Below are 24,374 nucleotides of genomic sequence, written 5' to 3'. Positions count from 1 at the left end.
GCCCTGAGGGTACAGTGCCAGCCTCACCCAGTCCATCCACCCCTGGCATCATCCACCTGCAGGCACCCGAATCACAGGGACTGACTGTCCTTCTCCAGCATCCTTTCCTGTGTGCGCCTTCAGCCGCTCGGTTGCCGTGGTGACGCTTGTCTCCTGCGCTGTGGAAGGTGGATAAGCCCGCCTCTTGTTCGCTGCTCTCCCCTGATAGGCTGTTCGTCAGCAGTGTGGGCAGGGCTCGGGATGGAGGAGGAAGAAGCTCGGTGTAGGCCGGTGTGTGGCCCCCTAGTCCTCGGGTCTGGCCTCACATTGCTGTCATAGAGCCCGGTACAAGGCAGGACCTGAGCTGAGAGGAAGTCTTGTCACTCGGCGACAGCAGGAGCGCTCAGAGAGCCCGGCATGAGGAGAGAGCGGGGTGAGTGGAATGGGTGAGCTTTCTATTCAACTCCTCACCCAATGGCACTTTACATTGCTTTTTATTGTACTTTTCATGTCCCCCCCCCCCCCCCCCCTTTTACCAAAACTGCCTGTTGGTGACAACCCTGTACTGTTCTGTGGTGTGCACAGTGTCACATGCAGGTAATAAAACCCCATCAGGCTCAGCCATCAAGTGTTTGTTTATATAGACAGCTCCATCCTATGTCACACACCACTTACCTTCTACCTACCGCCCTCACCCCTTCATCACATCACTCTATTGTCTGTAGACCACTTACCTTCTACCTACCGCCCTCACCCCTTCATCACCATCACTCTATTGTCTGTAGACCACTTACCTTCTACCTACCGCCCTCACCCCTTCATCACCATCACTCTATTGTCTGTAGACCACTTACCTTCTACCTACCGCCCTCACCCCTTCATCACCATCACTCTATTGTCTGTAGACCACTTACCTTCTACCTACCGCCCTCACCCCTTCATCACCATCACTCTATTGTCTGTAGACCACTTACCTTCTACCTACCGCCCTCACCCCTTCATCACCATCACTCTATTGTCTGTAGACCACTTGCCTTCTACCTACCGCCCTCACCCCTTCATCACCATCACTCTATTGTCTGTAGACCACTTACCTTCTACCTACCGCCCTCACCCCTTCATCACATCACTATTGTCTGTAGACCACTTACCTGTCACCTCTTCTCTGTCCCATGTACATACCTCACCCCCACCTAACTCCTTTATTGCCAATGGCTGTTATTTCCTCCTCATTCCAGGTATACCTGACCAGTGTTTTTCCTCCTCCTTCCTGCATTAGTTGTTTTCTTCCACATCCTTTGGCCCCTTTCACATGGGCTGTCCAATCAATCTTGTCAGATTTTCAGGCAGACCTGGTTGTAAGGATGATCTCCGGTGTGTTCGCACAGCCCACGTACAGAGCTGCCAGGAAGTCGGCACGACGCTAATCACAGGCAGTGAAACATTGTCCCGATGTGCGGCTGCAGAGATCAGGAAATGTCTCCCTGCCTGTGATTAGCGCAGCGCCCACTTCCTGGCGGACTCGGCACGTGGGCTGTGCGAACACACCGGAGATCATTCTTACCTGATTGGACCCTCCAGTCTCTTCTATGGATGTCAGCAGACACACGCTGACACCAGGCGCCATCCAATCCTGTCCACCAAAACCAGACAGATGGTGGTCCTTTTTTCCATTTGTCTGACGGATCAGAGCGAAAGGAAATGGACAGGTAAAGTTGCCACCTCCATCCCTTTAAAACCAAACCACTTGGTGCCTTATCTGCATTAAATTAGCCTCAGAACCTGTGTACTTCATATGTGCTCGGGTTTAAAGGGATGAGGTGACAACCCTACGGACAGGTGGTCTGTTTCCACCAGATTGCCCCATAGAGGAGAGCGGAACTTTGTCCATGGCCGCTGTGCATAGTGGATTGGACACGGACCTATCATTTGTCTACTCAGCGGAAAGCTGAGCAAAGGGATTCTGCTTCACAGAGGTGCCTGTATGGCTTTTCCTTTCGTTCCTTCCACTGAAAGCATTATTAAACCCAAAATCAAACCTGTATTATATTGCAGCTTACCATTCTTAGATGTGATAGGCTTATTTTTTAGGCTCCTCTAATTTAATCTGGTGATCTAGCAAGTAAGTCTGTTTTTTTTTTTTTTTTTCAAAAGCACAAGCTATCCTGCAAAATGTATGAGTTTTATGCAGATGAGGCGAACCATTTACCACTGCCAGGGGTGTTTACAATGATCAGCTTTTATGTATTTATTTATTTAAATAACAGTCACCCCAAACTGTTACTGCTTAAAGTATTAACTGGAGATTGGTTTCAATTTGTTAGTGTATTTAAATGGGCTAGTACATCTAATAGAGGTGCACCGAATGGAAATTTTGTTGCTGAAACCAAAACCGAAAATTCAGGATACGTTTGGACAAAACCGATCAGGATACGTTTGGACAAAATCGGTCATTTTTATTTACAAAAAAGTCACAACAGCTTTCCAATAACTTGCATCAATCATTTGAGATTTACATTATTTTTATCCTAAATTTCCTAAAATTCTCTTCACTATAATAATCCTGTTCCTTCTATACCAATTTTGTGAATCTTGGTTATGAAAGTATATGAAAAAGGAAAAGGTGTTGTACGTGCTGCCTACTCTAACATGTATTAAAGCTGTAGTAAACCACAAAAAAAAAAAATTCCTTGCAAATTGTCATAATGTGCTAGTATGCATCGCATACTAGCACATTATGAAAGTCTTACCTTAAAACAAAGCCCTCCAGCAGCACCTTGTCACCGCTGACAGGGCTTCCATTCTCACCCGGTCTCCCTTCCGGGATTGCGGGCAGCCGCCATTTGGTGGAGCCGCTATGACGTCACTCCAACAAGGAGTCACAGCCGCAGCACGGCTCTTTCTATGAACGGCACGCCATCCATTGAGGGCACAATGCGCATGCGCCGGTGCCTGCTAAAGTAAATATCTCCTAAAACTATGCACGTTTTGAAGATATTTACTGTACCTACAGGTAAGCTTTATTATAGACTTACATATAGGTATAAATTAAAATAAAGCCTTTACTACCTTTAACAATATATATCCTTTGGTGCTAACTTTTGTCACCAAAAGTTATTTTTGTGCAGATGCTTTGATAAAAGTCAGAAATTACATATCTACAATATTTTATTGTAGGGGATAAGGATTTATTATTACAAAAAGAATTGGTGCAGCAATCACAGTATTTGATTCATGAAATTTAGGGCTAAATTTTGCATCAATATCTTGCTGTGAAAGAGTGAATCGTAAGTGTGTAGGCACCCAGCAACTTGGAATAGAAAATATTGGAGGACATTGTTCAAGTTTGTGAGTTGTAGTAACCTTCTACTGAAGGGATAAAGCTGGCCATACACTAGTAGAATTTAGTTTTCAATATTCAGTTTTCAGGTACTCACTTTTGTTGCCAACGGTTTAGACATTATTGGCTGTGTGTTGAGTTATTTTGAGGGGACAGCAAATTTACACTGTTATACAAGCTGTACACTCACTACTTTACATTGTAGGAAAGTGTAATTTCTTCAGTGTTGTCACATGAAAAGTTATAAAAAATATTTACAAAAATGTGAGAGTTGTATTCAATTGTGTGAGATACTGTGTGTGTGTGTATATGTATATTATTATTATTATTATTATTATTCAGGATTTATATAGCGCCAACAGTTTACGCAGCGCTTTACAATATAAAAGGGAGACAATACAGTTATAATACAATACAATACAATAGGATTAAGAGGGCCCTGCTCAGAAGAGCTTACAATCTAATAGGGTGGGGCAAGTGGTACAAAAGGTTGTAACTGTGGGGAATGAGCTGGTGGAAGTGGTAGGAGATTAGTTGGAGACATGATAGGCTTTCCTGAAGAGATGAGTTTTCAGGGATTGCCTGAAGGTAGCAAGAGTAGGGGATAGCCGGATAGATGGAGGTAGCGAGTTCCAGAGGATGGGAGAGGCTCTGGAGAAATCCTGGAGACGAGCATGGGAGGAAGAGATGAGAGAGCTTGAAAGCAGGAGGTCTTGAGAAGAGCGGAGAGGTCGATTTGGGCGATATTTGGATATGTGTGTGTGTGTGTATATATGTGTATATATATATATATATATATATATATATATATATATATATATATATATATATATATATATATATATATATATATATATATATATATATATATATATATATATATATATATATATATATATATGAAAAACACAAACACCCCCCCCCCTTTTTTTTTTTTCGAAGAGTGCAAAATCAGTCACGCTTCTGCATAAAAACCACCTTCTAACCCCAGCTTGTTCAATTAAGCTTTGGCAATAAAACCTGGAAGCTGATTGGCTTCAATGCAGACGTGAGCCTGATTTTGCACGCTTCAGCTTTAGTAAATAAATCCCAATGTCCTCTGCAAAAAATAACATAATGTGCTAGTATGCATCACATGCTAGCACATTATGAAAGACTTATCTTAGAACGAAGCCCTCCAGTGCACTGTCTTCGCTGACAGGGCTTCCATCTTCACCTGGTCTTCCTTCGGGGTTTGCGGGCTTCAACTGTTTGACTGGCTGAGCCATGATGATGCCACTCTTGTGCATGGCAACACGCCATCCATTGAGGGTGCAGTGTGCATCCGCCATTGATGTCACTACACTGCTCTGCCCGGCGATATGTCTCCCGGAGTAATTTCTGGGTATCGCGGGCTCCAGCGCTGTGATTGGCCGGTGCTGCAGTGACGTTACTCCCGCGCATGCACGCGGGAGCCGCCGGTAACGACACAGCTGAAGCAATGGCACGAACAAGCCGTTACTTCAGTGCGCATGTGCCAATGACATTGGCACATGCTGATACAGGGGGTATCTCCTAAACCATGCAGGTTTAGGAGATATCCCTCCTAGCTACAGGTAACCTTATTATAGACTTACCTGCAGTGAAAAGTGGTCTGTAGGGGTTTACAACCACATTAAGCATAAAGACAATTATTTCATTTGTACAAGGTTTTTGGCATAACTTCAAGCAGCGTTAACTGTGCCATTTAATGATGTGGCACCATTCTCTACACCATTCAGGGCCTGTCCACCTCCAGAGGAAGACGACCCATGATGTCACATGACCGGACTGAAAAATGTATATAGATCTTGGATTCAAGGCTGACTGTCCATATGCTGAGCCTAACTAATTTGTTCTCAGTAGGCTCATGTATAGTTTGAGCTCTGCAGAGACATGAATCAGGTGTTTGTTTTTGTCTTACTGCTGTAGAAAAAAAACAATTTCTTTTGGAAGGGCCAAAGCTACCTTCCATCTCAGTCTTCTGCAATCCCATCCTGTGGTTAAACAATAGAAGTGATTCCTCACTGGGGACTGAATCATAGTCACGCTCCCTGCCTGTATAACCCAATTGTGCAAAGTCACAGATTCATGTCCTATTACAACTCATGTGGGTGGCAGGAAAAAGAGATGCTGGCAGATAAGAGATAACATTAATAGGCTGCACAGTCTTGAGAAGTAGGATCAGATGATTCATTCCTGAATGGTCAAGCTGCATAATAAGAAACAGTACAGTTAACCACCATGTTCCAACTGTGTTACCTATAAGAACTGATCATCTTTTTCAGTTAGCTTGAAAAACTACACTGTAAAAAAATAAAATATAAACAAGCTCATGACCCTAGTAAGTAAGTGAGTGTAATGCTCAATGCACTGTTTTCATACTCCGCATTAGCAGTTCTCCACAAAAGCTTATGGTCTGTGAGCTTGCAATGCATTTGACTTTTTTTATTTTTTTTGACTGGTTCAGCAGTGTGCTTTAACTGTATGCAGTGATTTGTAAACATTTTCTATTGGGGACATTTTGCTGGGATATATTTCACCTCACCAAAACTGTAAGGAAAAGCATGGTTGTTTTTGATCCACAGCTTTTCAACATGGAAATAGCGTCTCTTTTTCAGAAGCATCCCTGACTCAGCTAAGAGATCAGCATCTTATATCACTCCTACACCAGCCAAATAGCCAACCCACTATGCTTCTGCTTTATCATAGTGCCAAACAGAAGTTGGCTGCAGGGTATTTTAATTGGCAACTATATTGTTGCTGCTGTAACTGCACAGTGGTTTATTTATTTTTTTTATTCTGAAAATTCTGGATTTGTCAGCTGAAGTGATTATACTTTTGAACTCTAAAAATACAAATCAGTATTAACCTGTCCAGAATTTTCACTTTTGGGAATTTGTGTGTGAACTACTTTCCTTTCCCATACAAGTCAACGTGAATATATAAAAAGCTTGAAACAACTCAGTGATTCATAAAGATGACTACAAACAACACAGAAGCAAATCGAATCAACACAAACCATATTGCATTTGACTCGTATGCCCTAACACTTCTATTTTAATGCACATCTGTTTCTCTTTTTTCTGTTTGCATAACCCAGAACAGTAGCAGTACTCAGTGAATACCCCACATAGCAGATATATCTCGGTGCAGACAGACAATGCTGTGAGTCATCTTTGTGCTCTTCTAGTAGTTCCTACCTGAACACCGAGCAAAGGGATGACTCATTGCTGCATTAGGACACAGGTGGCAGGATTTCTTTCCAGTTAAATATTCCAGTTGTTTTTTTTTTCTTTAACCACTTGCTTACCGGGCACTTAAACCCCCCTCCTATCCAGACCAATTTTCAGCTTTGGGCGCTGACGCACTTTGAATGACAATTGCGCGGTCATACAACACTGTACCCAAATGAAATTTTTATCATTTTTTCACCACAAATAGAGCTTTCTTTTGGTGGTATTTGATCACCTCTGCGGTTTTTACTTTTTATTAAAAAAATGTAAAAAACTGAATTTTTTTTTAAAAAAAAGTTTATTTTTTTATATTTTGTTTTAAAAAATTTTAAACGGGTAATTTTTTTCCTTCATTGATGTACGCTGATGAGGCGGCAGTGATGGGCACTGATAGGCGGCAGTGATGGGCACTGATGGGTGGCAGTGATGGGCACTGATGGGTGGCAGTGATGGGCAGCACTGGCAGGTGGCACTGATTGGCACTACAGGTGGGCATTGATAGGTGGTACTTGTGGGCACTGATAGGTGGTACTTGTGGGCACTGTTAGGTGGCACTGTGGGCACTGTTAGGTGGCACTGTGGGCACTGTTAGGTGGCACTGTGGGCACTATTAGGTGGCACTGTGGGCACTATTAGGTGGCACTTTTATTGGGCACTGATGAGGCAGATGTGCCTCTTCCACTTGGGGACCGATGTCCCTCACATCCGATCCGGTGATCGGCTTTTTTTTCTACTCGCGCTGTCAGCGTGAGTAAAAAAAAAAACCGATTACCGATCTTTTGTTTACATCATGTGATCAGCTGTCATTGGCTGACAGCTGATCACATGGTAAGGGGCCGGGACCAGCCCCTTACATAGATCGGTGATCAGCCGAGTCTCAGTGACTCGGTGATCACAACGCGCCCGGCGCGCGCCCTGCAGGGCGCGCGCAGGGAGCGTGCACAGGGGAGGACGTCATATGACGTCCTCCCGGGAATGTAGGTCCGCGCTGTAGCCGTCATTCGGCTATAGCGCGGATGCCAAGCGGTTAAGGAATATAGTCTATTTGCTACATTTCAGGAGTTCATCATTGTTATAGTGGACTCATGTATAAACATATTTATATGCCAAAAAAAGAATGTCTATATTAATCAGTTCAGCCAGGCACTCTTGTTTCTGTTTGCATACTGTGTAATTAAATGATGCCAATTCTGAGAGGTTATTATAGGAAACCTACATTTTCTATTCAGATTGCAGTATGCAGCACTGCATTCTGGGAGACAGGGAAGAGTCACATACCACCACTTCTCTCTGGCAGATGAATAGGACAGTAGGGGGGGGGGGGGGGAGAGGGAGGTAAGCATTAAAGTGGAAGTTTAGTCAAAACCTAAAGCCCTGTACACACGGACCAAATGTCAGACGGCATTGATCGGTTCAATAAAAAATGGCCGACATTCGGCCCGTGTGTATTGCAGCCAGGCCAGATGGCCGGCTTCTGTCGTAGGGGTGTAATCAAAAAGTCTACCAATCAACTCCCGATCACTGTTCTCAGCCAATGGCTGAGAGCGCTGACCGGAGTGTTCTGGTGGGGGTGCAGTTCCCCTGGTCAGAACACAATAGCACAGCAGGGGGGGGGGTCGCTGTACTAACATCAGAGTTAGTACAGCGACTTTTCCTGAGCTGTCAGGTTTTTTTTTTTTATTAATCAACCCTGCTGGGTTGAATAAAAAAAAAAAAAAAACTAGTAGTGTGTACCAGGCTTAACGCTAAACCTACTTTCTGCCACATTTTAAGCCTAACCTATCTAGCCCTGTAAAGAAAAAAATCGCTATACTTACCTGTTTTGCAGCTGCGTCAGTCCATTGCCACGTTGAGCTCTCTCTCTCTCTCTCTCTCTCTCTCTCTCTCGATTGGTTAACTGACTTTGACAGCAGCAGGAACCAATGGCACCAATGCTGTGTGTCAGCCAAGGAGAGGAGGGAGAGCCCCGGATGGCTGAGGAACTTGTAGACATCGCTGGATAGAGATGGGGCTCAGATAAGTTTGATGGGGGTTGCTGCACATAGAAGGCTTTTTATCTTAATGTGTAGAATGCATCAAGATAAAAAAACCTTCTGACTTTACCTTTAACATTATTATGATTTTAAACGGAGATGTAAATGAGCCTTAAAAATCTATAATGTTTCTAAATACTTTTCTCCTGGCAGGAGAAAAGCAGCTGCACAAATGCTCCTAAACCACAGTTATTCAGGCATATATAGGCACGTGAAGCACTTGGGCATTTATTAATTTAATTGGTTGGAATAATAATTTATTCTGACCATTGAAATGAAACCACGCCAAGCATTAAAACGCATTTACAAACCTTTAGGTGCGACAGGCATTGGTTATGCTCAAAAGCTCCCCTCATGAATGCACGTGTTGGTTTTTATTTTTCTATCTCTGCCTATAGTGTGCATGGACACATAGGTTAACATAGAAGGGAGTTTAGAGGCAGGGACAAAAAAAAAGCTCAAACCCTTGTAAAAGCTAAGTTTTTTTTTTTTTTTTTTTTTTTTTTTTTTTTAGCTCAAGTGTGCATGAGGCCTTATAGTTGCAATGTAATGGTGAGCTTAAAGTGGAACTACACTGCATCTGAGAACCACAAACCAAAAACGCTATTTTGTAAAATGATTGATGTCAGACTTAGGCGGTACTCCTGAGGCCGCGTGTGCGCACGAAATGCGTTGGGTAGGGCCTGTACGTGCTGACGTCGGATTGGCAGCCTCTGGAGCTCCATGGTGTGAACTTTATATGCAGAGAAAGCATCACCGGCACCTGAGCTGTTGGAGTCTGAACATCGAGCGGATGAATTGGATGTGTATTTGCACATACATTTCATCTATCTGGTGAGTGCATTGCCGAGGTTGTGTGCGATGCACTGTTGGTGACCATGTGAATTTTTTATGCATTTGGGGACACCGGGGGTGCATTTATTAAGGAGGAAGATTGATATTCATCCTTGCACTATCAGCACTTTTTAAGGATGGTTGTCATGTAGTGGTGATCACCTCTCATTACATGTATTGTTTTTTATGTTAAATTTTTTTTTTTTTTTTGGTTTAATTTGATGATTATGAATTCCAGCAGTTCATTTATGCATGCTATTTTATGTATGTAGAATTTCCAAGCGGTGCACTGTTACTTTTTACAAAAATGCTATTTACTTCATTTTTAGTTTCCAAAGCAAACTCGCCCATCCATCCATGTCTCAATGCTTTATTTTGCTCCCCCCCCCCCCAGTATTTCTGTACAAGGGCAAATGATTCATGTAGCCTTTTCTTCCTGGAATCCATCTGCCCTTAGCTCAGACATGCAGACAGAAGAGTGTAAAAATCAGCACTAATTTTAATTATTTAATTAAAAGTAACTTTCAAATATGTTAAAAAAAACAGGCAGGGCATCAAATCAATTGTTATATTCTTGATAATTTAATAATAAAAATTAGGTTAAAAAAAAACAAAAAAAAAAAAAAAAACAGGCAGTGCATTGATGTGTACTAAATGAGGGAGAGTGTTTGTACCCAGCTGAGTATGATTTATATACACAACACAAATATTTTTAAGGTTTTTATTTATTTTTTTTTTTTTGGATAGCACAGGGAAGGGTTAACACCCCTGTAATGTTTGTTTTGCTGTCTCTGCCCCTTTTCAAAAGATTTCACCTCACTTTCTGTCTCTGCAACAATCAGATTTGAAAATTTTGGATTGTCATGGAAACAAGGATTGGTGATAAAGCTTCGGTGGAGACACCTTTTTCCCATGAAAACTCTTACAGGAGTGAATTTCCCTTCCTTGGATTGGATTTCCTCTCACTTCCTGTTGTCTCCCTCCATTTGTAAGTCCAAGTCGTATGTAAGTCGGATGTTTGTAAGTTGGGGACATTGCCTATATGTGTAAAACATATTTGTTGGTTTTTAGAAAACAGGGTTGACTAAGCCAACAAACACGTTGTGATATACCAGCTCATACGTGCAAGTTTGTCAGTTCGTGACTTGTGTGTTTCTCATCTTTCATTAGATTTTGTTTAAATAGTATAGGTTTGTTTTCCGAATTGCAGCTTCAGTTTTCATTGATAGAAAAGTTCATCAGTAGCAGTTGTTAGATGTGTTTGCAATAACGAGAAACACCAGTAGGCTGTGCTTCAAGCTCATAATCTGTCATATTCATAGCGTATTAGTTGTATGCCTAATTTTTCTAACAAAGGTTTTTAAATAACTTACAGACCATTTTTACATATACTGTATACACCTTGTCAGAATCAGAGGGGACAATGGACATCTGCAACACTGTTCCATAATGAAAATCCACTTTAATTGTCAGCAAACACACCAAGCAGGCTTTGCCTTCTGTATTGGTGGCAGCAAAACATATAACTCTACAAAAACAAAAAAACAAAAGAGGGCACACCACCAGCCCAGTGCATTATCCCACACACCATTTATTAATAATCCACAAATAAATATACTCACCAAAAAAGTGTTAAAATCACAGCATGTCAAAGGAAGCATCAGCTTCCAGGTTGTACAGTCCACTGTTTTGGAGAACATTCCATTAGTTCTTTTGCTTCCGAAACGGGTCCAGGTAAGTTGGCTCTTTTGCTAACCTTTGTTTTAATATATTGCTTTTAGGCATCTTGAGGGTCTTTGACTATGTATGTTTGTGTCCTATACTGTAATATTATTTAAAAAAAAAAAAAAAAAAGCTTTGACTTACCTGTAAAATTGTTTCTTGGAGTACAATACAGAACATGGGTCCCTCCCCTCCGCTTCTGTGGATTCTTTATTGCTTGCTAAATTATTATTATTATTATTATTATTATTATTATTATTATTATTATTATTATTATTTTTATTTTTTATTTTTTTACAACTAATCAATATTTAATGCAGTGTTTACCCAGGGTACTAGTTTTGCAGAGAATTGTTGGGATTATATCACAAACTGCATCTCCAAATGGCCAACTCCGAATAGACCAGACAGGGGAAGGGAGGAACGAGTCACTCCACTGATTTATTTACCCAAGTATTTAACCTGAACTTTAGCTATTTAGTGCTATAATTAAAAGGTAAAGCAGGTAAAGTGACCTTGTTGCTAAACGAAGAAAAAAAAATCCACATGTATAACATTTGAGACTAAACATGCGTACTGTATCTGCAGCAGCCATGGAAATCCTCTTTTTATGGCCAAATACTGGCAAGCCTCCAACACTTGTCAGGTCATGGCACTACCTCCTGCCTCCACACATTCCCATTGGCCCGTCACTATGATAAAATTTAGATGGCTGATGTTGAGTTTCTTGTTGCTCTGTAGACTTTGTGTGGGTAGATCCTTCCTGATCACATTCTAATGATGATAGAATGCCAGATTTACTTCTTGCCTGACAGTATGTTGTCCTTTCAACTACAGCTGCTAGTTATCTTATGTTTGCTTCCAGATCTCACTGTTCAAAACCCCTTTACTATAACTGTGCCTTTCAGAACATTGCTAAAACATACCTTATTACTTTATCAATACCAGTAAAACCAGTTTAATGCTGCGGCTGTTAAACTGTTAAGCATCCCAATTGGTGCTTTGTCTATATACTGGATGTGTCTAATGATCAGAAGGGGAAAGAAGGTCTCTCTTGACTCCTCATATGGTAGCTATTTTATAACTCTCCTGTTAGTCTCATTTGCATCCTGATCCATATGCAGCAGAATGTATGCTTATGATACGGAAGATGTTGGTCAAATTAACACCTCACAATTCCAAAAAGTAACATGCCTGCAGCAGTGATCCAGCTGGTTCTGTAGAGTCGTGCACTTAGTGACACTGGTGAACTGCTGATTGAAACGGGGCAAAGCCTCACCAATATATGGGTGAATTTTGTGGAATCTGCCTTAGCTAGGCATGAGCTAGGGTATGATTTTTAAATGTGTCCTAGTTATTATTTTTTTTTGTTTTTTCTTTTATTCAAACTTTATTGTAAGAAACTCTTGAAATCCGAGTTGCAAAGTATAAAATACAATTATATTCATGTAAAAATATAAGGTATACGGATTACAAAAGCACTTACAAATTGTGAAAAGAGTTAATTCTGCATGTAGCTGTACTTAAAGTAGAAAAAAAAAAGGTGAAGCAGCACCTGGAGGTATATATGAGATAGAGCCTTCCTGCACCTAAAGGGTAACTCCACTTTCAGGGGGAAAAAAATGGCAAACAAAGAAAAAATAATATAACGTATACAATTGCGACACGAGTCATATTGTAATTGAATGTTATTAAAAATTACCTTTCCTTTTCAATCTGCAGCTCTGTAATTTTCTGAAAATGCAGTATGGCTACCTGGAGGTGTTCTGTGTACAGAACGCCCCCCAGAAACATAATTTTCTGCTTGTGTGATTGGCTCACTGATTTTCCCAGAAGTGTGCACTAAGATACAAGTGAGATTTCCGGAATCCCCTGCAACAAAAATGTCATTTTTGGTGAGATACTTTCAATAGATAATCACGGCTAAAGGGAGATTGACCCTGCAATTTTCCTCATTAGAGGCCTGCAGGTGCGCAGCTGGTTGATAATTATGAAACCACTCCCATTAGACTCCCTCGGCACAGAGGAACGAACTGGGATTTCCTCAGAATAACAAAAGGTAGGACTTTACAACAAAGTTTGTCAAAATCCTTGTAATGTACATAGATCAATGTACAGAGGAGAATGTTTGTTTTTTTTCTCAACGAAAGTGGAGTTACGCTTTGAAGTATAACTAAAGACAAAACTTTTTTTCTTTGGATAGAGTGGAGATGGTTTAGAACACCTGTCAGTTTTTATTGCTGCCTGTGCCCCCGTTAGGGAGATTCATTCTCTCTGTTTTGTTTTTCATTATCATTAACTACTTCAGGCCCGGAAGGCTTTACCCCCTTCCTGACCGGGCCATTTTTTGCGATCCGGCGCTGCGTCGCTTTAACTGATAATTGCACGTTTGTGCGATGTTGTACCCAAATAAAATTTATGTCCTTTTTTTTCCCCCACAAATAGAGCTTTCTTTTGGTGGTATTTGATCCTCCTGCGGTTTTTATTTTTTGCGCTATAAACAAAAAAAGACCGACAATTTTGAGAAAACAAAAAAACAATATTTTTTTACTTTTTGCTGTAATAAATACCCCCCCAATTTAAAAAAAAAAAAAAACAAAAAACAAATTTCTTCCTTAGTTTAGGCCGATATGTATTCTACATATTTTTGGTAATGGCGGCGATTAGGGATTTTTATCGGGATTGCCACAGACAGATCGAACACTTTTGACACTTTTTTGGGACCATTTGACATTTATACAGCTATCAGCGCTATAAAAATGCGCTGATTACTGTGTAAATGTCACTGGCAGGGAAGGGGTTAACATTGGGAGGCGATCAAGGGGTTAAATATGTTCCCTAGGTGTGTTTCTAACTGTGAGGGGATGCGACTGACTAGAGGAGGAGCCAGATCGTTGTTCCTACTTAATAGGAACAGACGATTTGTCTCTCCTTCCCTGTCAGGACAGGGATTTGTGTGTTTACACACACAAATCCCTGTTCTGGCTCTCCTGCCTGCGATCACGGGTAGCAGGTGGTGATCGCGCCCAATGGCCACGTGCATCGGGTCCCCAGCTCTTAAAGGAGCCATCGTATGGGTACGGCGATTTGCGCAGCAGTGCCACTTTGCTGATGTATATCGGCGTTAGCCAGTCGGCAAGTGGATAAAAGTGAAAGTAAAAAAATAAATCCCAAAATTTGGGTCGTTCACAAAAAATTAATAGAGGGTAAATCTTCCAATGGGGACTCTAGTTTTGGTGACCTGGGGGTCCCCAAGAGATTTCCTTAATTTACAGGGATTTGTTCTTACTTCTTGTTTTGGCTATGGGACAGTAAGTGAAGGTATATCTCCCCAATGGGACAAATATGACAAAAATAAACCTCACAGTGGTTATAACCCTCTCTTACTCTATCCAGAAAAATATTTTGTCTATAGATCTACTTTATTCTAGAAGTTCAGAAAGATAATTTGACTCTTTGGATGAAGCTGGTGACTCTAAGCATCGAGAGCAGTTCTGTAAAACTATAAGCAAATAGATGAGGAAGGTAGGGGACAGAAACAAAAGTGAGTGGGAGAGACGGGGAGAGAGATTTCAGGGATTGAAAAGGCTGTTGAATAGAATAGCATGGAACAGGAAAGAATAGCATGAGTGCAGAAGATGGAGAAAATAGGGTAGCAGGGAGAGAGAAGTAAGGGAAAATTATAGCCTGCAGCAGGGAAAAGGGGGGGGGGGGGATTATGGTTATGCTAAGTTTTGATTCTTCTGGGATGGTACCGGATACCGAAAGAGAATACCAACAGTAAGTACATGGAGGGGAAAGAGGAAATTAGGTCAGATCCCATAGAATATGAGAACTGCAAAACTGATGCCACCAGTAATACCAGGTGTCACGGAACGTCCCACACTGCGCTTGAGTGCTTCCGTCATATACCGCTTCCTAAGTTCTGGAACATGAGTCCAATGGATCTGGCTATAGGAACCCCCAAGAACTAGACAACACCAGTCTTGGAGTACATCAGGACTAACTCTTTATTTGAGATATCACATACATTTATACAGCAGGCTGACTCAAAGCTAACCTAATTAACATGAGCTAATTTACTAAAACATTTACTCACACCAGATGACAGACTTGTGGGCACCGAGCTTCACACAGTAGTATAAACACAATAGCTGGAGCTAATTACAATTAACAATACAAACAACAATCTCCCCCCTCCTCAGCCTAGTCATCAACAGTTCATCTCCTAGCCAGTGCTGGTGGCTAATGTGATCAGCTCACTCAATTAACATAAACACAGGTAGTTGGAGTTGATGACACCAGCATCTCCTCACAGGATGTGTCCCAACGGTATAATTCAGTCTTATCGTTCTAATATGGCATATGAAGGGTTCCAGAGTCTGTGTGTTTTGGGGGGACATGGAGCTGAATCCAAAGTAACACCAACCCCAGGGTCCCCAGGCATACAGTTCACCGAGAGCACCATTCCCCCAAATGCTAGGGCCCATGATCGGTGGGCAAGAGGCTTGCGTTCAGTCCCCTCCAATAGCCTCTGTCCCGGGTGAGTCTGTCACATTGAGAAGTAAGGGAAAATTATAGCCTGCAGCAGGGAAAGGGGGGGGGGGGATTATGGTTATGCTAAGTTTTGATTGGGATGGTACCGGATACCGAAAGAGAATACCAACAGTAAGTACATGTAGGGGAAAGAGGAAATTAGGTCAGATCCCATAGAATATGAGAACTTCAAAACTGATGCCACCAGTAATACCAGGTCTGTCAGAATTTCTCTTCTTTGTGGTGAAGGGAAACTATCAAGCCTTCCATCTGCATAGTTTCATTGATACAAGCAAATAAGTGTAAGAGAGTACGTGGAGTTGTCTATTCCTGTAGGATTAGGGATACATGTTCTGGCAGTGTTTGAATAAATGGATTAACAGTGAGTTTTTGTATCTTTTCATGAGAATGGGAGTAGGATGTAGGATAAATGCTAAAGTTGATGGAAACTTCTGTTAGTTTGTAACATAACCTGATCTGCTGACCAGAAAAAGGGGTAAGTGTAGGGCAATTCCAGAAAATGTTTAGGAGAGTGACCCTTTCTGTATTACTCCAATAAACCAAGCAGGTTTGAAGATACAGTTTGCCTAATAAGTTCAGAGTTCTGTACCATCTTATTAATAGTTTATAGCCTGCTTCCTGAGTTTATTTGAAAACTGAGGCTTTGTGGGCAAAAAGGAAGCCATCAGCTTGGTTTTCTGTAAATCTGAGATTGAGCTTTTTCTCCTAGGCTCGAATGTGTGCCGGAGGATTATTTGCCCCTGTATCTTGCAGGAAACAGTATGTTGTGGAGAAGGTGTGTCTGTAGGGGGGGGGGGGGATACAAGACATGGCTTTTCAAAGGCTGGTTTATCACGGAACAAATTTTTCATCCGAGAAAATGGAATGAAGAAAGTGAAACAGTTGGAGCACTTGCCATCATGTTCCTGATTGCTGGTCAGATTGTTTGCTCAGGTGATCATGTGAATGAAATTTACCTGATGAGGTAAATGGTAAGGCCCGAATGAGACCTGCTTGGACGAGGATAAGAAATGTGGCATCTGTCTGTCCAGGAGTGAATGAGGGGCGACTCTTAGGAAATGTGGAAAAAAAAAAGTGACAGAAAGAAGCGCCATTGATCTCAGTGTAGTATATTTATTAACCGCTTGCCAGCGGCAGAATGACTCCCCTGCGTGAATCGCTGTAGCTGTACAGCGGCTGCTTTTAAGGGGTATGGGGGGAGCGCCTGCAGTGCGGCTGCGGTGTTCGCCGGGCATACGCGATTGCTCCTGACAGAGCCAGACAGAGGATCTGTGTGTAAACACAAAAATCCACATTCTGACAGGGGGAGAGGAGACCGATCGTGTGTTCCTAGTATATTATATAGGAACACCAATCAGTCTCCTCCCCAGGCAGTCTACCCTTGATCGCCCCCTAGTGTTAACCCCTTTCCTGACAGTGACATTTATACAGTAATCAGTGGTTATTTTTAGCTGTGGTCCCAAAAAAAGTGTCCGATATTGCATATGATGGGCACTGGTGAGGTTGCTGGGCACAGGCAGGCTGCATATGATGGGCACTGATGAGATTGCTGGGCGCAGATAGGCTGCATATGACGGGCCCTGGTGAGGCTGCTGGGCATTGGTGGGCTGCATATGATGGGCCCTGGAGAGGCTGCATGTGACAGGCACTGGTGAGGCTGCTGGGCACAGGCAGACTGCATGTAACGTTCACTGGTGAGGCTGCAGGGCACAGGCAGGTTGCATTTGATGGACACTGGTGAGGCTGCATTAATCTCCTGTATCATATCTGCTAGATGTGCACCGAATGGAAATTTTGCTACTACTATTAGCAATGTGTTTAAGAGATTGCTAGCATGATACAAGAGATAGTTAGAGACTGCAGACTGCATTTTTCTTGACCTTTCTTGCACTAAAGGTACCAATAATGGCAAAAGATAAATTCATATTAATTTAAATTGATGATATTATTAACCACTTCAATACCAGGCACTTATGCACCTTCCCGCCCAGACCAATTTTCAGCTTTCAGCGCTCTCACACTTTGAATGACAATTACTCAGTCATGCTACACTGTATCCAAACAAAATGTTTATCATTTTCTTCTCACAAATAGAGCTTTCTTTTGGTGGTATTTAATCACCACTGGGTTTTTCATTTTTTGCGATATAAGCAAAAAAACAGCGAAAATTTTGAAAAAAAACATACTTTTTTTTTAGTTTCTATTGTAAAATTTTGCAAACAAGTCATTTTTCTTCATAAATTTGTGCCAAAATTTATACTGCTACATATCTTTGGTAAAAATAACCCAAATTAATGTATATTATTTGGTCTTTGTGAAAGTTATAGAGTCTACAAACTATGGTGCCAATCACTGAAAATTGATCACAACTGATGTACTATCTCACCTGAAGGCCTATCTCATTTCTTGAGACACTAACAAGCCAGGAAAGTACAAATACCCCCCAAATGACCCCTTTTTGGAAAGTAGACAGTCCAATGTATTTATTAAGAGGCATGGTGAGTTTTTTGAAGCTGTCATTTTTTCCCACAATTCTTGGGAAAATTAAGATTTTTTTTTTTTTACACAAACTAGTCATATTAACAGGTTATTTCTCTCACACAGCATATGCATAATTGCAACTACACCCCAAAATACATTCTGCTACTCCTCCTGAGTATAGCGATACCACATGTGTGAGACTTTTACACAGCCTGGCCACATACAAAGGGCCAACACTGAAGTAGCACTTTCAGGCGTTCTACAAGCATAAATTGCACATATCCTTTCTCAACCACCTATTACACTTTTGAAGGCGCTGGAGCACCAGGACAATTGAATTGTCCACAAAATGACCCCATTTTGGAAAGCACACACCCCAACGTATAATCTATGAGGCATAATGAGTCTTTTGAACGGTTCATTTTTTTCCAGAAGTTTTTGGAAAATGTGGAAAAAAAATGAAAATGCATTTTTTTTACACAAAGTTGTCCATTTATAAGATATTTATAACGCATAGCATGTACATAGCAAAAATGACACCCCAAAATACATTCTGCTACTCCTCCTGAGTATGGCGATACCACATGTTTGAGACTTTTACACAGCCTGGCCACATACAGAGGCCCAAAATCCAAGTAGCACCTCCAGGCATTCTAGCAGCATTAATTACACATATCATTTTCTGACTACCGATCACATTTTTGAAGGCCCTTCATATTTCTAACACATAGCCGGTACATACCAAATAACAAAAGATTACCTGTGGTTTTAGAAGTGCAGTGGTCCACAGAGGAGAGCATCGGTCCAGGCAGCAGGCAGGAATGAGGTCAGCGACAGCAAAAGCAATCATCCAGGCAGCAGGCAGGAATACTGTCCATAGTTCATACAGGCAGAGATACTGTCAGCACAGCCAGAGCACAGCCAAAGCACAGGTCCAGGTAGCAGGCAGAGGTGTCCCGGCAGGAATACTGTCCAAAGTCAGTAGAGGCAGCAGGCAGATATATGGTCAACACAGCCAAAGTATTGGTCCAAACAGCAGGAAGAAACATGGTCCATAATGTCATGGGCCTTTACAGGCAGCAATAGGGTCAGCACAGCCAAAGTATTGGTCCAGGCAGCAGAAAGGACCATCAAGCTTAGGGACAGGGGGACAGGGGTAGAGGCTTCTCCCACCCAAATCGATTTGAAGCCTCCGGGCAACCAGACCCTGTTCTGGGAGCACAGAAAACGAAAAACTGGTTTTCTCTACTCAGAACGCTATTCTGAAGCCCCTCACATATGTGAGACCCCTGTGTACTAAAGTAGATGGCCAAAAGATCAGTCCAAGTGGCAGGCAAAAACATGGTCGATTAACAGGCCAAGGTCGGTACACGTGGAAGTCAGAAACGTGGTTTAAATCGGCAGGCAGAGGCATCGTCGGTAAACAGGCTGAGGTTGGTACACGTGCAAGTCAGAAACGTGCAGAAACGGCAAGCAAAGACATCGTCGGTAAGCAGGCCAGGGTCAGTTAATTAACATGGTAGCAGGCAAATGGGGAAATGGCAGTCTGGTAATAATACAGGGAACTAATATTGGATGAATGTATGATAATTTTTGAAGCAATCTCCGATGCACAGGCCAGGTTGGGAGGGACATTGGGGACAATAATAGCTGGAATCTCTTCTTACTCCTCCTCTGCTGCATACACGGCATTTCTTTTGGCGTCTTCTTCCAGATTCTGTGGGGGGAATGCTATAGGGAAGGTGTTGCTTGTGAAGTCTACTCACAGCATCCGAGCGAATGCTTCTTGGGGCGGGACCTTGTTGGTAAATGAGGGCAGTGACGATCGATTCAAAATACTTGAGGTAGGTGACTTGTTGGTTTTGAGTTGCTTTTTGGTAGCAGTCAAACGAATTAAAAAGGGCCATGTGAAAAAGGTGAAAGGCAACTTTCTTGTACCAGTAACGGGACTTTCTGTTTGATAAGTAGGGCTGTAGCATCTGATCGTTTAAATCCACCCCCCCCCCCCCCATATACATATTGTAGTCGTGGACACATTCGGGCTTTACAATGGGGCCGCGTCTTCTTTGGATCTCCACCACGGTGTCATTGTGGATGGTAGAGAGCATGTGGACATCTTTCTTGTCCCTCCACTTCATGGCCAACACCTCCTCGTTCCTCATGAATGCCGATTCTCTTAATTTTTTTGCCAACAGATTTTGTGGGAATCCCTTACGTTTTTTTTTTTTTTTTTTTTTTGAAGGTACCACAGGCCGGGGTTTTTTTACTATAAAGGTGACGAAAAAGGGGCAGGCTGGTATAGTAGTTGTCGACATATAAATGGTATCCTTTGTCGAATAGGGGGTATGCCAGCTCCCAGACAATTTTCCCACTGGTTCCAATATATGTGGGGCAATCATGGGGCTGGAGCTGGGAATCTTTTGCCTTCGTAGATCTGGAATGTGAAGACATATCCAGTGGCTCGATCGCATAATTTAGTTAACTTCACCCCATACCTGGATCTCTTGCTTGGTATATACTGCTTGAAGTGCAGTCGGTCAGTGAAATGTATGAGGGACTCGTCCACACAAATTTTTTGGTCTGGGATGAAAACTTCTCTAAATCGCTGGGAAAAGGAATTGATTAGGGGGCGTATCTTGTACAATATGTCATGGTTGGGATGATCTCGGGGAGGGCACTGGGAATTGTCACTGAAGTGGAGAAAACGCATAATCATGTCGTATCTTGTCCTGGACATGACAGCGGAATATATGGGCATGTGTTGGATGGGGTGGGTGGACCAATATGCATGGGGTTCATTCTTTTTTGTAAGCCCCATATTAAAAGTTAGGCCCAAAAACAATTTAAATTCATCCAGTGTGACACATCGCCACTGGAACATGCGGGCGTAGGAAGAATTGGGGTTGGCAGCAATAAATTGGGATGCATATAAATTAGTTTGATCCACCATATTCTGCAGAAAATCTTGTGGGAAAAATAAAGAAAAATAATCGAATTCAGAAAAATTTGTAGTGTCCTGGCTGTGCGATGAAAGGGGGGATGATAGCAGGTCCTGAGTTGGCAGGCAACCATAAGGGGTTTGCCAGGGCATCGGGAAGGTAGGACTGGGGCTGGGTTCTTCGGGTTGGGCGGGTAATTCCAGTGCTTGTACTGGGCTCCTCTTCCTGGGGTCTGGCGCTGCTGGTGGTAATTCCAGTGCTTGTACTGGGCTCCTCTTCCTCTTCCTGGGGTCTGGCGCTGCTGGTGGTGGGCAGATCTCCTGATCTTGGTCCTGATCTCAATCTTTTGGGAGGGACGGTTTCCTCCGCGGACTCGGACTCTGATCCACTATCCTCCACTGGCTCGTATTCCGAACCAGATGATGTGAGCTCCCCGCTGCTCTCATCATCCGACATGGTAAGAATCTCATATGCCTCCTCAGGTGTGTAAACCCTTTGGGACATTATGACAATTCTTATTGACGGGCCTGTGTGGTGGTACAGATGGCGGTATGGGTGGTGGTACCGATGGAGGTACGGGTGGTGGTGGCGGTACAGGTGGTGATTGCGGTACCGGTGGCGGTACAGGTGGTGGTGGTACCAATGGCGGTACGGGTGGTGATGGCGGTACAGGTGGCGGTATGGGTGGTGGTGGTACCGATGGCGGTACTGACGGTGGTACGGGTGGTGGTGGTACCGATGGCGGCACTAGTGGCGATACTGGTAGCGGCCTGTGTGGCAGTATAGATGGTGGGCCTGATGGAGGTACTAGTGGTGTTACTGGTGGTGGTACCGATGGCGGTACTGGTAGCCTGTGTGGCGGTACCGATGGTGGTGGGCCTTTGACAGATGGGCTGATTGACAGATGGGCTGATTGGCTGGGCTGTGTGACAGGTCCTCTTTATTGGGGGGGGGGTCGTGTTGTGCACAGTACAGAACAATACAGTAATGTCAGACAGACACTGATTCACTCACTGATCCCTGCTCTCTCCTCTCACGATCGGTGTGTAAGGAAAGAGCAGGGATCAGATAGTAACAGCTACTGACTTGTTTACATTTGTGACCGGCTGTGATTGGACACAGCCGGTCACCTGGTAAACAGCCAATTTCATTGGCTGTTTACCGATCAGGGAAGCGCTGTGTCCAAGGGACACTCGCCTTCCTCGATCACTGCTCTGGATGCCGAGTTTGTTGTGACAGGTGATCGGCTGTGACTTTGACACAGCCGATCACGGGGTAAACAGCCAATAAAATTGTCTGTTTACCTAGATCGGGGAAGCGCTGTGTCCGAGGGACACGCGGCGCCGCCGATCGCCGCGCTCCCGTGGGCACGCGCCGGCATGTTATCCTGCTGGACATCATATTACGTCCAGTCAGGATAACTCAACCACTTCCCGGACGTCAATATGCTATTGACCGGGCGGGAAGTGGTTAAAAAGTTGAATACAATTATATATAAAAATCTAAATATTTTTTAAAAACTGTAATTTTCGGTATCCGTTTTGGTTTTCGGCCTAGTGTATCCTTCATTTTCGGTATCGGTTTCGGCACCAGAATTTCCATTTGGTGCACCCCTAATTTTTTATTCATTTAAAAAGAAAACCCATTGAGTGAATGGTATGGATCTAGCCTAAAGCTGGGTGTACGCGAATCAAAATTCCAAATTTCGATCTGTTTAGCCCTCCCTGTCAGACCAAAGCCGATCTGCTGCAAAACCTTCAATCAGCATGCTATGTAAATGACAATAAAAAGTCCACAATCATCATACAATAAAGCCCCATGCACACTAGACATTTATTTTGGGAATTTGCAATGTTTTTTTTTACCAGTCTCTAAACTCCCCTGCATGGTAGCCTATGTATCCCTGCACACATAAGTGTTTAGAGGCAGAAAAAAAACCCCACAGCCAGTGCGTCCAGGAGCAGCAGAGTTGTACCAGAAAAAAGTTGAACTGGGAATGAAGTTTATTTGTCTGCATGATGGAACGATCATGACTGTAAAAGCGACATTACAAACCTGCGCGCACTGTGCATGTGCGAGCCGCGCTACGTGCTGTGAATGGCCGGGCAATCTTCTGTTGTCCCAGAAGATTGAAGGGAGGGAGGGAGGAGAGGTGATCTTCCTTCCGCTGCAGTGGCGCCAGGGGAAGGATTGGGAGCTGGGTGCCTGTAAAAACAGCGTACCCGCTCTCCCCACCCAAAAAAAAAAAAAAAAAAATGACATGCCAAATGGCATTTGGCATGTCAGGGGGTCACCAACACCTTAAAGCGGAAGTTCCATTTTTGGGTGGAACTCCGCTTTAATGCATTAAGGTGAAAAAACTTATGACACTGACCAGCCCCCCAGCCCACAGAGACCTACCTCTCTGCACGTGGTCTTGGCTCCTGATTGGCTAGATTGATAGCAGCGCAGCCATTGGCTCCCGCTGCTGTCAATCAAATCCAGTGACTCGAGCACCGGGGGGGGGGGCCGTGTTTGGCATTCTGTATCTATGGACACAGAAGCCGGACTCAGGAGCGTGCCCACATGTTAACCCCCAAGGAGAGCGCTTCTCCTAGGGGGTTTACTGATGTGGGGAGGAGCTGATAGTGCTGCCGGGGGACCCCAGAACAGGTGGATCGGGGCCATTCTGTGCAAAACGAACTGCACGGTGGAGGTAAGTATGACATGTTTGTTATTTAAAAAAAAAAAGGGGTTTACAACCAGTGGGGATGGAAAGTATTCAGACCCCCTTAAATTTTTCACTCTTTGTTGCAGCCATTTGCTAAAATCATTTAAGTTCATTTTTTTCCTCATTAATGTACACACAGCACCCCATATTGACAAAAAACACAGAATTGTTGACATTTTTGCAGATTTATTAAAAAAGAAAAACTGAAATATCACTTGGTCCTAAGTATTCAGACCCTTTGCTGTGACACTCATATATTTAACTCAGGTGCTGTCCATTTCTTCTGATCATCCTTGAGATGGTTCTACACCTTCATTTGAGTCCAGCTGTGTTTGATTATACTGATTGGACTTGATTAGGAAAGCCACACACCTGTCTATATAAGACCTTACAGCTCACAGTGCATGTCAGAGCAAATGAGAATCATGAGGTCAAAGGAACTGCCTGAAGAGCTCCGAGACAGAATTGTGGCAAGGCACAGATCTGGCCAAGGTTACAAAAAAAATTCTGCTGCACTTAAGGTTC

General features: G+C 43.0%; 1 protein-coding gene across 1 annotated transcript in view; it reads left to right on the top strand.

Moving 5' to 3' along the window:
- Window positions 1-221: 221 nt before the first annotated feature.
- Window positions 222-24,374, top strand: part of ZC3H12B (zinc finger CCCH-type containing 12B) — a 163,801-nt gene continuing 139,648 nt past the window's right edge. Inside the window, exon 1 of the mRNA XM_073599456.1 lies at window positions 222-412. The gene's annotated coding sequence lies outside the window, so the exon portion shown is untranslated. The remainder of the gene's footprint in view (window positions 413-24,374) is intronic.

The sequence above is a fragment of the Aquarana catesbeiana genome, linkage group LG09, assembly GCF_042186555.1.
Source record: "Aquarana catesbeiana isolate 2022-GZ linkage group LG09, ASM4218655v1, whole genome shotgun sequence".
Taxonomy (NCBI): Eukaryota; Metazoa; Chordata; class Amphibia; order Anura; family Ranidae; genus Aquarana; species Aquarana catesbeiana.
This window is presented reverse-complemented; position numbering and strand designations above follow the sequence as displayed.